General features: G+C 37.8%; 1 protein-coding gene across 2 annotated transcripts in view; it reads right to left on the reverse strand.

Moving 5' to 3' along the window:
* The window catches only part of LOC131941729 (uncharacterized), a 70,833-nt gene that overhangs the window by 43,235 nt on the left and 12,178 nt on the right, over window positions 1–15,420 (reverse strand). Inside the window, exon 2 of one of the 2 annotated variants that reach the window (XM_059301192.1) lies at window positions 13,680–13,832. The gene's annotated coding sequence lies outside the window, so the exon portion shown is untranslated. Of the gene's footprint in view, window positions 1–6,678; window positions 6,787–13,679; window positions 13,833–15,420 lie in introns of those variants that run through there. The other variant, XM_059301194.1, reaches the window with a different exon arrangement.

Below are 15,420 nucleotides of genomic sequence, written 5' to 3' on the forward strand. Positions count from 1 at the left end.
CAAAAAATGAGTAGAGATGTCTGAGCCCGGATGATGGCAATGTTAAAGGTCACGCGCCGAGTGGGGGGTGTGGGCGGTGAGTAGTGAGGGAGCGGGTGGGGGTGGGAAATAACCCAGCTGATGCACGGTGACAGAAGTGTTGCATGCGATTAACAGCTCACGCGTACAGGAGGGGATTATGCCGTCAACAGCTGTGGCACGGCTAGCGGGGCTGGCAACGGGACCAGGGCGGTGTTAACTCGGGGCTTAGTGTCACGGTGAGTAGGTTGAATCATGCCGGCGGTCGGACGATACCGCAACAGGTTGGGGTTAGAGCCATACGCTCGATGGCAAATGCTTGGGGAAAGTGCAGTGTCGTATTTCAACCATTACAACAAGAGCAACAACAACAAACAAAAAAAAAAAAAAAAAATTGAATTTAAAAAAAAAAAAATTCCCCAGGTCAGTCTAGAAATTTTAGTATCTAATTTTGAAACCATATCTACTGACGCACTCAGTAAAATAGCTAAAATAGTAAATAGCTAAAATATTGATGGTATTAGCCGTCATCGTTAGATTTTGTCAGAGCTATGGTAAACGGGATAGATAATACCGTACTAGTAAGGTTTCGCTTTATCGTCAAGGCTATGGCTATCAGCTACATATGAAATACAAACATGGTACTGCAAACCAATAAGAACAGAATGTATGAACGCTGTGTTATTGAGTTGTTTACGGTAAGGTGCCCATCAATAATGGGCTTAGAATTGCTGTTAAATATTTAATTTAAACAGCCTTGATGTTTCTGTTTGCTCCTTAGTAACGGTCACTCATTTGAAGTTTTAGTTTCGAAAAGCAATGTAACAAATGTGTGCTTTTCCGCCATGTATTAATTTTTGCAAGACAATTTTACAGCCATTCGGAATCAGTTTGACATTAAATAGCTTTATATTTTTTAGCTACAACATATTAGTTTTTTTTTTTTTTGTGGTCATTTTAAAGAATCAATGGGCCTTACGAAATTAATATAAAACCAGTGCGATTTTGTAATCATTACTATTTCTTGAACCACCCACTCTCAGTACAAAAAATAGAGCTTGTTTCAGTCCAATTGGCGTAATGACATACATAAAATGAGTGCATTTTAATTTTTAAACTATTTAGTTTCTGATGATCACCTACTCAAAAAACAACAGTTTGTGTATTATGATATAGTGACAACTTCGCTAGAATTGTAGAACGAGCTCATTTTTACACACAATTTCTCCAGATGCAAGTCTAAAACATCCCTAGATTATCCATTCCCGCTAGTCTAGATAATACCCTACAGCTAGCCTAGATAGTCAAATACAGCAAGTCTAGAAAATGCCCTACCACTAGTCAAGAACATCACCTAGCGCTAGTCTAGACAATCCCACAACTCTAGTCTAGACATTACAATCCCACACCGCTAATCAAGCACTCCGGTTTCGCTTGTGCTTGACCTGACCATTCGAAATGTCAGTTTCTCCGCCTACACCTTGATTACATTAACTCACATCGAACGGCAACGATTCACTTCCTGTCGCCCTACACGACTAACCCAATTTTTCCACAACCCAATTTTCCATCATTTACCGACTTCACCACATTTTTTTTTAAAAATTGGTTAGCGGCCATTGTGTGACTGAGGTAACGCAACCATGCATTATTATTGTTCAAGCGTACGATTTGTGTTGTATATAAAGCAGCAAGCATAACCACTGGAAAAACCCAAAGTTCAGAAGTTATCAAGTCAGACAGTTGCATTACCAAGTCTGTTACAAAGGTAATACTAGGCACTTTCTTTTACGAGCAGTAGGTCTTTTTCCTATAATCATCTATACCTGATATATACTTAAAACAATATGACGTCTGTTATTTAAAGTCTTAGTCCTCCATTAAACTAAACTGATAATCGCAACACGGGTTTATTACTACCTACACTGAATTACTTCACATCGAGCTTTAATGAGACTTGATGCAACTACACATTAGAGAAGCTATGACTACATATATATTATTTTCTTTTAGAGCTACTACAAAACGATTACCATGAGGGGTAGATGTAACTACATAAACAGTTGTATAAAGAATACATTATGACTGCAGATTATGAGTATATTAGTAATAACGTAGACATGACTACAATAAAAATACATTGTACTGATGCACAGATATACAAAATGTGTCTGTAGTTAAGACTTAAAAATATTTTTATCTAACGCATGTATTCTCCCTATCTGTTATTTCGCCAACTCATGTTATTTCATTCAATATAACCGCCAAACAAATGAATTATTCTAACTAGTCGTCAGTCAAATTGCCAACATGTAGCTTACCCTATTTAGCCTATTGGGGGATCATACCAAAGCTAAGATTATCCTTCCTCTTGACCACATACACGCTGAATGCCCACGACAGGATTAGTACTGCCGTTTAGCGGCCAGAGGCTGTCATACAATAAAACCCTGACATTACCACTAACTGTACCAGGTTATATTACATACACACTGAATGCCCATGGCAAGATTTGCACTGTCATAAGCCGTCATACAACAAACCAATTACATTGCCCACCCCCAGCAAGTGAGTTTTATCATATACAAGCTGAATGCCCACGAAAGTATAAGCAGTGCCAGAAGACTTCAGACAAGGAAACCCTGACCTTAACCCCCACCCCCCCCCCCTCACCCACTGACTGAACCTGGTTATAGCACTGAATCCCACGTGACCTATAGATCAGTCAAGGTAACAACATTTATAGATAGTAAGTAAATTAAACATGCCGTAAGTACATAATCATTACGCAAAGTCTTGATGCGCTACATTGGGTCGCAAAAGAACTATATAACACAGAGATAACCAAAAAGCAAATAACCGACAAATCTTTTAACACTCACATTTTTTTTTTTAAAACGACCACATTCATAAGCCTAAACATTGATTTTTTAAATATTTTTTTTACTTAGAGAAAAGAAAGAAAAAGTTTTTTTTTTTTTTTTTTTTTTTTTTTTTTTTTAAAGCGAATTTTGAATTTAATTAAAGTAGAGATCATGTTTATGAAGTAATTTTCATCGTCACTCGATACTTGGGTTTCACTTGTTGGAGTACTATAACACCTCCCCTCCCTCCCCGATACATCAGCTGGCACAAACTCTACATTTTTCAATTCTCTGGATACCTGAATCCAGCTCTGTTGACCAGCAATATTTATCCAACCTACTGAGCTAGTGTGGTAAGTTGAAAGTACTCGCTTCACACAAACACCAAGCTCACGTAGCTTGGCTAAAGTAATATAAGAAGATCGGGTATTTAAATTTTAACCGTAAGAGTAAATGGTCTGCCAACCACATGTCATAGTATACGTAATAGAGGAGTGTGGGCTCAGAAAAAAAAAAGATTTGAAAGAGGAAAAAAAATGTGTATATATATATATATATATATATATATATATATATATATATATATATATATATATATATATATATATATATATATATATATATATATATTATATGTATAATGATATCAAATCAACAATGTACAATAGACATTTGTATGGATGTTACTGCTTAAGGAACCTTATGTAAACTGCTACAAGTTCTGAGATAATCGTAAGAAGATCGCACCTAATACGCTGTTAAAACGTTTGCATTTGCTGCATTTGCATTGTGGTGTAGTAATATGGAAGCTATGTATGTCTTACTACGTCAGAGATCTTACCGGGAATTTCCACATCGTGGCGACTACTGAAACGTACACCCCGGCACATAAACATTAGAGGAATCAATAACGCAAAGAGCAAGGCCAATTATAACATTGGACTCTCGGCTGTGGGGATAGCATATTCCCTACTTCGATACGACAACTATTATAGGGGGATGCTGAGATGTATTAACATACGGGTTAGGGTGACCTATCCCTTGCGGAAGCAAAGTAATTCGGATGTAGTACGATTTTATATTATTTCATGACAGATATGATGTATACAGCGAGAGGTTTTATTTTGTAAAAGACCCGTCTGTCTTTCTTCTTGTTATCTTTAGATGTGGTTCTGTCTAAGGCATGTACTAGGCGTTTATCGGAACCATAATTGCAATCACTTTTAAAAAAAAAAACTGGGCTTATATCATTGTCACTATCATTTTTGACATTCAGAAGTCTACTATAATTTATCTTCATAATATCGTTTTTGAACTTTTCATAAGGTAAACTAAGTGTTTTTATTCGGTTACTGTAACATCGGTAAATAAAGGGGTGGTAAGGCCAATTTTATTTTTTTTAAAAGGAGATGCTACATTATTTAACTTTAGCCATGTACCCCCATAGGTGCTGAGCGTACTTAGGTACGTTTTACAGATTTAAATCGGGAAAAGTTACTCGAGCACGTAGTCACATAGTTTAAGATTATAAAGATTACTTCAAGCAAATCAATATGGTATCGATAAAGTCGACAAAAAAATGAAAATATATCGCCAAAAAAACACACCATTTTACTACCAAAGTCAACACAGTGCACATGATTAAACTGGGTATTGGGTAAATATTTTCACGTAAAAGATTTCGCAAGCAACGCTAAAGTAGGGCAACAAAATATTATTTTCCTAATTTCCTCTTGTTTTAAATGCCCACGAGAAGAGGTAAAAAAAAATCATATAATTCTTATATTTACAACCCTTGTTTTTGATATAAAAAAAAAACAACGAGACGGTTTGACGTCATCTGACACGATGCCATTTCTCGTTGTATCGATTTGCCGTGCGAGTAAAATAATTGAAAGGATTCAAAACAAGACAATGTGAATGTACGGTCTGGATGGGGAGAAATGAATGGATGGGATGAGTGTTCAATGGATAAATGCAATGGTAGCAAGATAGTTGGCTTGTAACGACGAGGGGGGGGGGGAGTTAATACATGGAAGAATTGGTTTCTGGATAGAAGGATTGTTCAATTGATGGAAGGATTGTTTAATTGATAGAACGATTGTTTCATTGATGGGGCAATTATTCACAGGCTCGAATTTTTGTTCAATTGATGGCCCAATTGTTCAATGGATTAAGCATTTGTTCAGTGGATGGAATAATTACTCAACAGAAGGAACTATAGCTAAGTTAATGGATAGAACAACTGTTCAAGAGATGGCACAATTGCTCAATGCATAAAACAACTGTTCTATGGATGGAACAAATGCTCAACAGATTGGCACAATAGCTTAATAGATAGAACAACTGTTGAATGAATGAGAACGTGTTAAAAAGGCTGGAACGATTGTTCAAGCAATATAATAATTCCTTAATGGATAGATGGTGGAACGAGTGCCCAATGGATGGAACAATGTGTTCAGTGGCTAGATGTAATGATAGGAACACTTTCTTATGTACGGCCAAATGGAATGATATACAAAATTGAAATATTAGAGTATCATTTATGTTACGGGTGGATGTAGTAATATAATCATTATATCTGGGAGAAAATAGTTTACGAGTAGGCCTATATAGACAACATGGCAACAAGCTAACAAGCGTGGCTGAGTAAAGTTCCCTTTCGAACCTGACGGTCTATGGGGCAAGTGTAGTAGAGTTCACCTGTTTCTGTGACCTCGACATTTTAAAGGATAGTGTGGTCAGCACTATGCTCAGCCTCCTTTACTTTCATTAACGTGCGTCCGATACCCACAAACCTGGGTCGACGTTTCACGGACTTAAACCCGGATTCGAACTCGAGACTTAGCAGTCGTTAGCTCTACCATTTGATTACTCCGTCCTATTGTTGGGGTGGATATGGAGCATTAATGTCAATCATATGACAGTAATACTGTAAAACATTCATAAAACACGTCTAGAAAAGAAAAAAAAATCCTATAGGAATACTAACATCTGACTCGCTAAATAACGTGTAGGCGGGAGGGGGTATAAAGTATACAAGCCCGACATGGAATTCGGTTAATTTACAGTATCGGTTCCCATAGAAATCATTATCCCCTAGTTGGCCATTGTTTTTTTTATACGCGCGGAGGAGCCAGTGACCTCCGCAGCGTGCACGATAGGTCAATGACTCTTGGCGGTGTTGACGGGATTGTGTTGATTGGGGGAACACTTAACTGGCAACACGGGAATGCCACAGCTCACAAACAGGACAACGGATTTCAACAAGTGGTGGTGGTGGGGGGGGGGGGGGAGACATCAGCGCACACTCTCTACTTAATTAAGGTTGATAATTGTTTCATTTACTGACAAATAAATGACGTATTTAATTTGAAAAAAAAAACAACTTGAAGATTAAGGTTATACTATTAGCACTTTACAAAAATTAATCACACGAACGAATTGGTAAAAAAAAACTTGCATCGTTTATAAAAGATAATGCATTTTTTTTTTGGTTACCTAATGGGTTTAAACTTTTTTTGTTTCCTTATTTTAAATGAACTGCTAGTATAATTAGGGTAACGTAAAAAAAAAAAAACAGCGAAGGACTGAGAGAAGAGTCTATATAGAACCTACAGCTGACACAACTACTACATCGATTGGGAAAAATTGTATAAGAAAATCAAAAACACGCCTCTTATAGCCCCTATCCGAATGTTAACTTGACTCAGAAAACGTTTATCAAAGAAAGAAATCACAAAACTCACGCAGGGAAAAAAAGGGAAAAAAAAAACAACAACTAGAAGAATCTTACCTTGATGAATGGAATACTCCCCGCCGCCCGCGATGCTGGAAGTGGAATGAAGACGTCGAGTGCGACTGTAGCTAGAGAGATGGCACAACCTCACGTAAAGCGTGCTTGTGTCATAATTATATATTGTCAACCGATGTCGCACTTTATATAGGCCAATATTGACCCACTGCCTTGTCAATGGGAAAAAGAAAAGGGGCCGTGGTGGGGATGGGAGGGGTGGGGGACGGGAGAGTCGGGGGTAGGCCGCGTGAGGCGGCGGCGTTGTGACGAGATGAGAGTGAGTTGACGTGAAGGCGAGGAGGTAGAGATGATAGAGGGAGGGGAGGGAACAAACAAACAAACAATGATGAAGTGTGGGGATGGTGGCGAGGGAGATGGAGAGGGTGGGGGGGGGGGGGGAGTAGGTGACCCGGATGCGTCAAGCAGGTTCTGAAGCAATCGTGCTGTGGTTGTGGAATCGAATGCCAGACATTTGAAGAATGGGTGCATGCCATGAGTTCATTTCTCTCTCTCTTTCTCAAACGTTTTTTTTTTTTCGTAATAAGAAAAGAGAAAACATCACAACTGTTATAAAGGCGAAACGAAATACGTGAGATAGTACTACCGGAAGCTTCATTGCTCGATGCAACCATCCAGCTTGAAATAATTGTCCGTGAGCGTAGACAGGCGCGTGCATTGACTCAGCCTCGGGGTGGGTGGTCTCAACCCTCCCCTTACACGGGATCGGGATACAAAGTAACGAGTACTAGGTCAAGGTTATTCATACGTTATCCCTGATTTAAAGATCGGATTACACACCTCCTAGAGGGCTGGATTAAGAGAGAATAATATTAGGGTGAAAGCAATCACTTCTAACATTGAGAGATATAATCTGCTACTTCCACTGTGGTGAGCTGAGACAGTCTACACAAGACAGGCCAGGGACGGGTATTCTCAAAAGACTGTTTATTGATGGCTTACCGTTTTCATCTCTCAATTAATGTTAGTCTCCAAACTACGGGCTGCGGGCCGAATGCGGCCCGCCAGGTCTTCTCATCCGGCCCGCGGAGAAAATTTTGTCCACGGAAAAACCGTTTGTTGGTGATGGCTGCGGAACTTTATCCAGAAAAATCAAAGACATGTCAGGAAGAATCTGGCCCCAGAACTGAAATGTGATAGTTAATTTGGCCCTCTGACTGAACAGTTTGGAGACCCCTGGTGTAGATCATTCTTTGAATGTACGAATAAGAAAGAAAATATGCCGGAGAATGCATTAAAAACTGTGTAGTCACTTCAGAAACAGCACTTCGGTATTACGTTGGTCTTCATAGCCAAAACATAGCAAAGTAGTGTAAGTTTAGTGATACAAAGTATGATTTTTTCCTTCAATTAAGATAACATGCAAGGGAAGGGGAGTATATTCAGGAGGAGTATAGTTAAAGAGGGGATTATTCTGACACTACTCGTGTTACTTATACGTTGACTGTTGGAATACCTGAAACCGTTTGTGTGTGCATTAAAAATCTTTCCATTCCGTATATTGTTACTAGACTTTATTTTCTATTTCTAAATGACAACATATAGATTACATTATGCAAACATCGGATTTTTCCGTTTCCGCTACGTTGATTAAGTTTCATTTTCTATTTCTAAATGAGAACATAGATAACACTAAGCTAACCTATCGGATCTTTCCGTTTCCGCAATGTGTTATTAGGTTTCATTTTCTATTTCTAAAAGAGAACATATATACGTATGTATAATATATATATATATATATATATATATATATATATATATATATATATATATATATATATATATATATATAATATATGTATTACTACTATGTCGAATGTGCCTCCACTTTCCATCATTAACCTTGTACCAGTAACTCCCTGATACTGCTACACTTCTAGCTAGAACCGCTTATCTACACAAGGGAACAATACCTCATTAGTGTTAGACTCGGACAACTCCCTATTTAAAACTAATTATATTCATGTCACTTGAATATTCAACACTGCTCACGCTAAACAACAAATAAAAAAATAAGTTTGCATGAATTGAAACAATGAAGCGGACTTGAGCCAGAAGATTCGGTATTGCTTTCACGATCTCTATCTAGCGATAGGCTTCATCACCTTATCGATTTACCCCCAGCATTGTCCAACAATCGATTTAAGCGCCGATGATTAACTACGCCTACTATTTGCAATGTGAAACTGTTTACTTAAAGTAGGAGACAAAAAAAAAATGATAGAGAAACGTAAGGTAATCAAGGCATGAAAAAATAAAACAACAAAATAGAGGATTTTAAAATGTAAACAGTGGCCGAATGCTAAATGGTATAGATTAAATGACGTGTGTAATGTCATGGATTAAATGACGAGTGTAATGTCATTGTTAAATGACGAATGTAGTGTCATGGTTTAAATGACAAATGTAATGCCATGGTTTAAATGGCGAGTGAAATGTCATGTTTTAAATGACAAGTGTAATGTCATGGTTTAAATGACGAGTGATATGTCATTGTTTAAATGACGAATGTTGTGTCATGGTTTAAATGACAAGTGTAATGTCATGGTTTAAATGACGAGTGTAATGTCATAGCTTAAATGACGAGTGTAATGTCATGGTTTAAATGACGAGTGAAATGTCATGAGTTTAATGAAAATTAAAATGGCATGGATTAGAGATTGAAAAATCATGGATTAAATGAATGAGATGTCGTGACTTAAATAATTTAAAATGTCACGGTTTAGAAAAAGTGTCATGCTAACAGGATGGTTGAAATGTCATGGTTTTTACATCATGAAAAAATGATCAAAACGTCATGGTTTACGTGATGATTGAAATGTCATGGTTTACATGATGATTGAAATGTCATGGTTTAAAATGATTGAAATGTCATGGTTTTCATGATGATTGAAATGTCATGGTTTAAAATGATTGAAATGCCATGGTTTAAAATGATGATTGAAATGTCATGGTTTAAAATGATGATTGAAATGTCATGGTTTAAAATAATGATTGAAATGTCATGGTTTAAAATGATGATTGAAATTTCATGGTTTAAAATGATGATTGAAATGCCATGGTTTAAAATGATGATTGAAATGTCATGGTTTAAAATGATGCTTGAAATGTCATGGTTTAAAATGATGATTGAAATGTCATGGTTTAAAATGATTGAAATACGGCATACATGATGATTGAAACGCTGAAGCGTGGGTACACGTCGGCTATCACAGGTGTTATCGATCAGCCTGATCATTAATTTAAACGTGAAAACTCAAAGTACAATTGATCCACCAAGACAGCTGGAAAACGAGGTGAAACGGTCGGAACATTACGACATCCTAGTGACGTCATTACACCGTCGTCAGACGATATATTAAAGGGAAGGGAAAAAAAAACAACAACACAGAAGCAGACAAAAGCGGGGGAGGGCAGACCCTTAGGGCGTATTCATCACTTCCTAATTCTCTTTTCTTTTTTATTCTCTTTTTCTCTTGCAAATGTTAACTACAACCCAGTTTTACTCAATTTTCAACCGGCCAACATTGCACAAGAAAGTGGCTTTTACAGCTGAATTAAAAAATGCACAAGGACACAATATATTGATATAATAAAATGTATAGTAAAAATGCGATATAAAAAAATGTTTTAGAATGCATTAATTAAAATTAAAACCTGTTGCTGCCCGCAAGGGTCTAGTATTTACCTACACGAACAGCTGTTTCATTGTTACAGTTACAAGCGTGTATGTTGAGACTGTATTCAAACAATGGAGTGGCTCCGGGGGAAAGATAGAATGCTTAGCGTTTCACGAGTACTAGGAAGGTGACGGAATGGGGGAGACACCACGGGTTAAAATAGTGACTGTCTGTGGCAACATGAAGGTAGCCATATTACGACATTTCGTGTATCATTTCCACAATCATGTGGCGTATTTAAAGGCCCAAAACTATTCTTGAAAATACATTTCTGGGACTATAAAGCAATCCTTGACAGATCATGAAAAATAAGTGAGTTATGCACTAGCTGACAAATCTCCAAAACAATAAAAGATTTCACAGATTTGACAAATCTTTAAACACAAGATAGACTTCAACGCTCACATAAATCTCTAAAACTATACAATTTTTTTGAAAATAAAGTGACAAATTTCTAACAAAAAAAGTCAGACTTCAACGCTTGGATAAATCTCTAAAACAAGTCACTCACAGAAGTGACTAATCTCTCAAACTAGTAAAACAGTTCAAAATCTAACAGCTTTTGACTAAACTCTAAAACAATCCATAGGCACGACTTCAGCAGTCTCTGATCAATGTCTGAAACTCTGTATTCAAACAAACCTACGCCGCATTAATTGGCTAGGTAGACTTCATCACCTCGAAAATACCGTAGGTGGTGAGGTGGGGGGGGGGGGGGGGAATTATGCTTTAATAACTCCATATAGACGGCACCATCTGACATAACGATGCCTAGGCCCGGCTATTATTACCTGGAGGTGTTTACCTTGTTACGCAATGCTTAACTCAGTCGTGTTTTTAAAAAAATAGGTCATCCGAAAAGCTGTTTTAGACGATAAAATAAACAGGGCTATGGTCGGTTGGTTACTTACATGTCTAAATATATATTTTCTTCAAGAGAGAAGTGGGTATATTTTAAGGGAACCAAAAGTATGTTTTGTAAATATGCCCGATGATGAAACACATGTGTCAGACTTGAAGTGTAGATATATGTGTGGTAGATATTTAAACTATATAGGCTACAATAGTACAAACAAAGCTGTAAATATTTGGGCACTACATTATTACTGATGGGACGACGTGGTCGATTGGTAGATCATACGACCCGAAAGTCTCAAGTTCGAATCCGGGTTCATCAAGTCTGTAAACGTCATAGAGTCCACCCAGCTCTGATGGGTGCCTAACTCATGTTAGGGAAAGTAAAGACGGTTGGGCATAGGGTGGCCACACTATCCCTTCATATAGATAAAGGTGAACTCTACTTCACTTGCCCCATTGACCGTAAGGATTGAAGAGAACGTTATATTGTTATTAATGATTAGCTGTATATAAGTATTGGTCTAGCTTTAAATAACAAAAGCGATTCAGTAACGTCACAGAGTTATGATTAAGAAAAGGGCTAGGGTTAGTGGCATTTATGGTTAGGCTATGGTTAGTGTCAAGAGTTAGGGCTTCGCTATACGGAATATAAACTTAACGAATAATATGGTTAAGGCTAACCATAATGCACCAGGCGTTAGCAGTGTAAAGTCCGGGACAAAGCGTACATAGCGAACAGTTGTTTACTTAAAGCTTGTCACAGTACAACATGCCCCCCTCCCCCACCAACACACACACACACACTGGCCAGCTGTTGGGAGTGGGTTAGTCATAGTGTGCACGAACATATCGAAACTAATCTCATGAGTCTATTTCAGCTCAGTTAAGTAAACGGCACATAAGTACATACAGAATCGTCCAATAAACCTTGTTAACGAACATTCATAAACATCTACTTCAAGACACAGAATAAACGTTAAAGAAACTTAAAGAAATAACTAAGTAATATACACAAACATTAGTGGATAATGGTTAAACACATCACATCACAACACTTTAATAAATTGTTATTATACATGTATGTATAATTTAATGCAATCACAGATTCGGTATAAATTGTTTATGTTTAATATAAAAGTTACTAAAACCGATAAGTAAATTTAAAAATCCGTTACTACTATACCCTTATTCACCCCAACCCCTAAATATTGCATCATATCTTGATAAAGTCAACCCCTAAAAGGTCCAAGTTCATCACCAACGTACAACGCATAGTGTTTTTCAGTGGTTTTTTTTTTATTATTACTCTATCAGACCAGACAATCGATTTCCACATCTCTATGAAAACAAACAATACCGAGGTATGGTGAAATTAGCGCCTCGTTAAGTATTTCATCACTGATACTTCGCTGTTGACTTTTACAATAATTGCCCTATTCTTGTTTTTTTTTTCTCTCTACTAAGTTGGGGAAGTCTTCATTAACACGTTTACGGCCTGATCGAAAACTAGGTCACAACGGCGCACTTTTCCAAAGTCAACATTGAGCTAAACTAGAATTTGTCATGTAAACAGATTAAAACGGCGGTTTAAAAATAAACAAGATCATAAAACGTCTATTTAAACGTTAATTAAATAAATAATGGTTTCAAAATGGGTGGTGTGTACGTGACAGCAGTATAAAAATCAAGCAGGTTAAAGGTCATTGAAGGATGACTCACTTGTGTTTGTGTTGTAAGGGAAGTGACCTGACACGCGAGGTAACAATAATAATAAAAGTAATTAACAACAGGCACTGCACCGTTCTGCGATACCACACTGCGCCGTTCTGATTTCACATTGCGCCGTTCTGAGATATTACACTGCACCGTTCTGCGATATCACACTGAACAGATCGGAGATATTACACTGCAACGCTCTGATATATCACACAGCACAGTACTGATTTCGCACTGCGCCGTTCTGAGATATTACATCATTCTCATATACCGTTCTGAGATAATACACCGCACCGTCCTGATATACCAAACAGCACCGTTTTGATTACACGCTGCCTCGTTCTGAGATATTACACTGCACCTTGTTGGAATACCACACTGCACCGTTCTTAGATATTAAGATATTCACTGTTCTCATATACAACACTGCTCAACTCTAAGATACAACACTGAAGTATAAACACCATTCAACATATAGTAAAATGTATAATCGGTACCACGTCAATTTCTGATAACAAATTACCTGGTATTAGGACTACGTTGTCATTGTGCATATATGAAACTGTATCAATCATTTTCGTAGCTGCAAATCTATTCAGAACTTAGGATATTGTCTTTATTTTTCAAGTTGTTGTAGTCTTTGACAGAGATGCACTGTCATCCACTAGGTGTAATTACAGGGGTTATAAACTTGTCTAATATTTGGAGATGGTAATGCTGAGGACTTACCATGTAAGCTAAGTTTCCACTTTGTCGCGTACAGAGCCACGTAGAGGACTAATCTTCAAGGCCATCAGGTAAAACAATCATATTGTTCAGCAATCACAAGCACTCATACGTGATAACAGGGTAGACGAATTTCACGACTCGTTGTCCGCTTGACTGTGGAAGAAAGTAACTAAGTGTAGTTAGATAAAGTAGCAACCACGGAACTAATTTTTTTTTTAATCGGAAGATCATTTACATTTCCAGGCAATTAATTTTTAATTATGTCCCCAGCGGTAAAGCAACAACCCTAGCAATAAAAAAAAATTGATCAGACACGGGATCAATGGCATTATATCGATTACGAATCTCCCATGGTGCGTAATCACAATGGTTTGTGGGAGTGAGTGGACGGGGTGCAAAAAAAGCAACTATTGTTTGCATTTTTACAACAGGATACGGCAGGCTAGCATAAAGTAGGTTAGTTACCTTCAGCCTTCTTCATTTTTTTTTTATTTTTTTTTTTTTTATAATTTGATGAGGACATAAGCACGGAGATTACAGGGGACATTAACTAGACCAAGACATAGTTGTATACGCTATACATAACGACTGGGGATTTTACAGGATTACAGGATAAATAAATAAAAATATCCAACGCAAGACTCAATATGGGCAAGTTGTAGAGATGGTAGAAATTAATAAACAAAATGGATTTTGAGGGAGAGGTCTACTAGCTGGCATCAAAATGTTAAGATCTGGCCAATATCATGCAGAGCCTAAAGAAAGATTTCAGTGTAATGCAAAGTACATATGAGAAGAGAATAAGTCGGAAGTCATAGCGAATGACTTCAAACACACAAGTTCTGAGTTTGATACCCGACCGGATAAGGCTGTGTACGGCAACCCACGTAAGACAGGAAAAACTCCAAAACCAAACAGCAGCTGCCTTGCTATGGAAGCTAACCCAGATGGAACCGCAAGCAGAAGTCAACGGACCATAAATTGCGCATTATATCTTGACACGTATTATTTAATTATGTTGGGGAAAAACACCCCCTAATAATAATTATGAACGAGGAAGAAAATAAAAATGTATAAGATAACCTGGCTTCACTTAGATAGAAAAGACAGCCCCCGTTCCCCATTTTTTTTTATAAATGTTAGTCCCCTGATAATGTCTTGATGCTAATAGAAAAAAAAATCTACATATAAATCCCCATAGTTTATGCCGCCCATACTCTAAGTAACACGACTCTAAGACTCGAGGGTAGAAGGTCTTTTTTTAATTATGTATAGGGAAACTTGATGCAACTGTAACACTATCTACACCTGTAGCGATACGGCGCACGGATTTTTTTCCCCCGCTGTTTACCTGAACACACCTGCACAACAGTGTCACGCTGCCTCGGTTGCGGAGAGGTGCCAAGTTTAATGCCCTCCCACTGCCGCCCTCTACCACCCGCTACCGGGACATTATAACCCGGGCTGTAGTAAAGGGGAGAAAAAAACCGTGTCTCCCCCGCCTGCCTCCTACACCAAGTGTCATCGGCCCAGTCACACGGCAAGGTACATTCAGTTTTGGCACAGCGAGATATGGCGCGCCTGTACTGCAGCGGAACTTACAAGGACATTGTTCCACCAACAGCTGTTCGAGGAGAGACACTCAGGGGCGTAGCTACAATAGGGTCATCCCACCCGGGTGTATTTTTAAATAGAATTCAATAACTATTTTTTAAAAGCAGACAAAATCCTGCGTACAATA

Source organism: Physella acuta, unplaced genomic scaffold (assembly GCF_028476545.2).
Source record: "Physella acuta isolate Inbredline_101_S28 unplaced genomic scaffold, ASM2847654v3 ptg000371l, whole genome shotgun sequence".
In the NCBI taxonomy this organism is placed as follows: Eukaryota; Metazoa; Mollusca; class Gastropoda; family Physidae; genus Physella; species Physella acuta.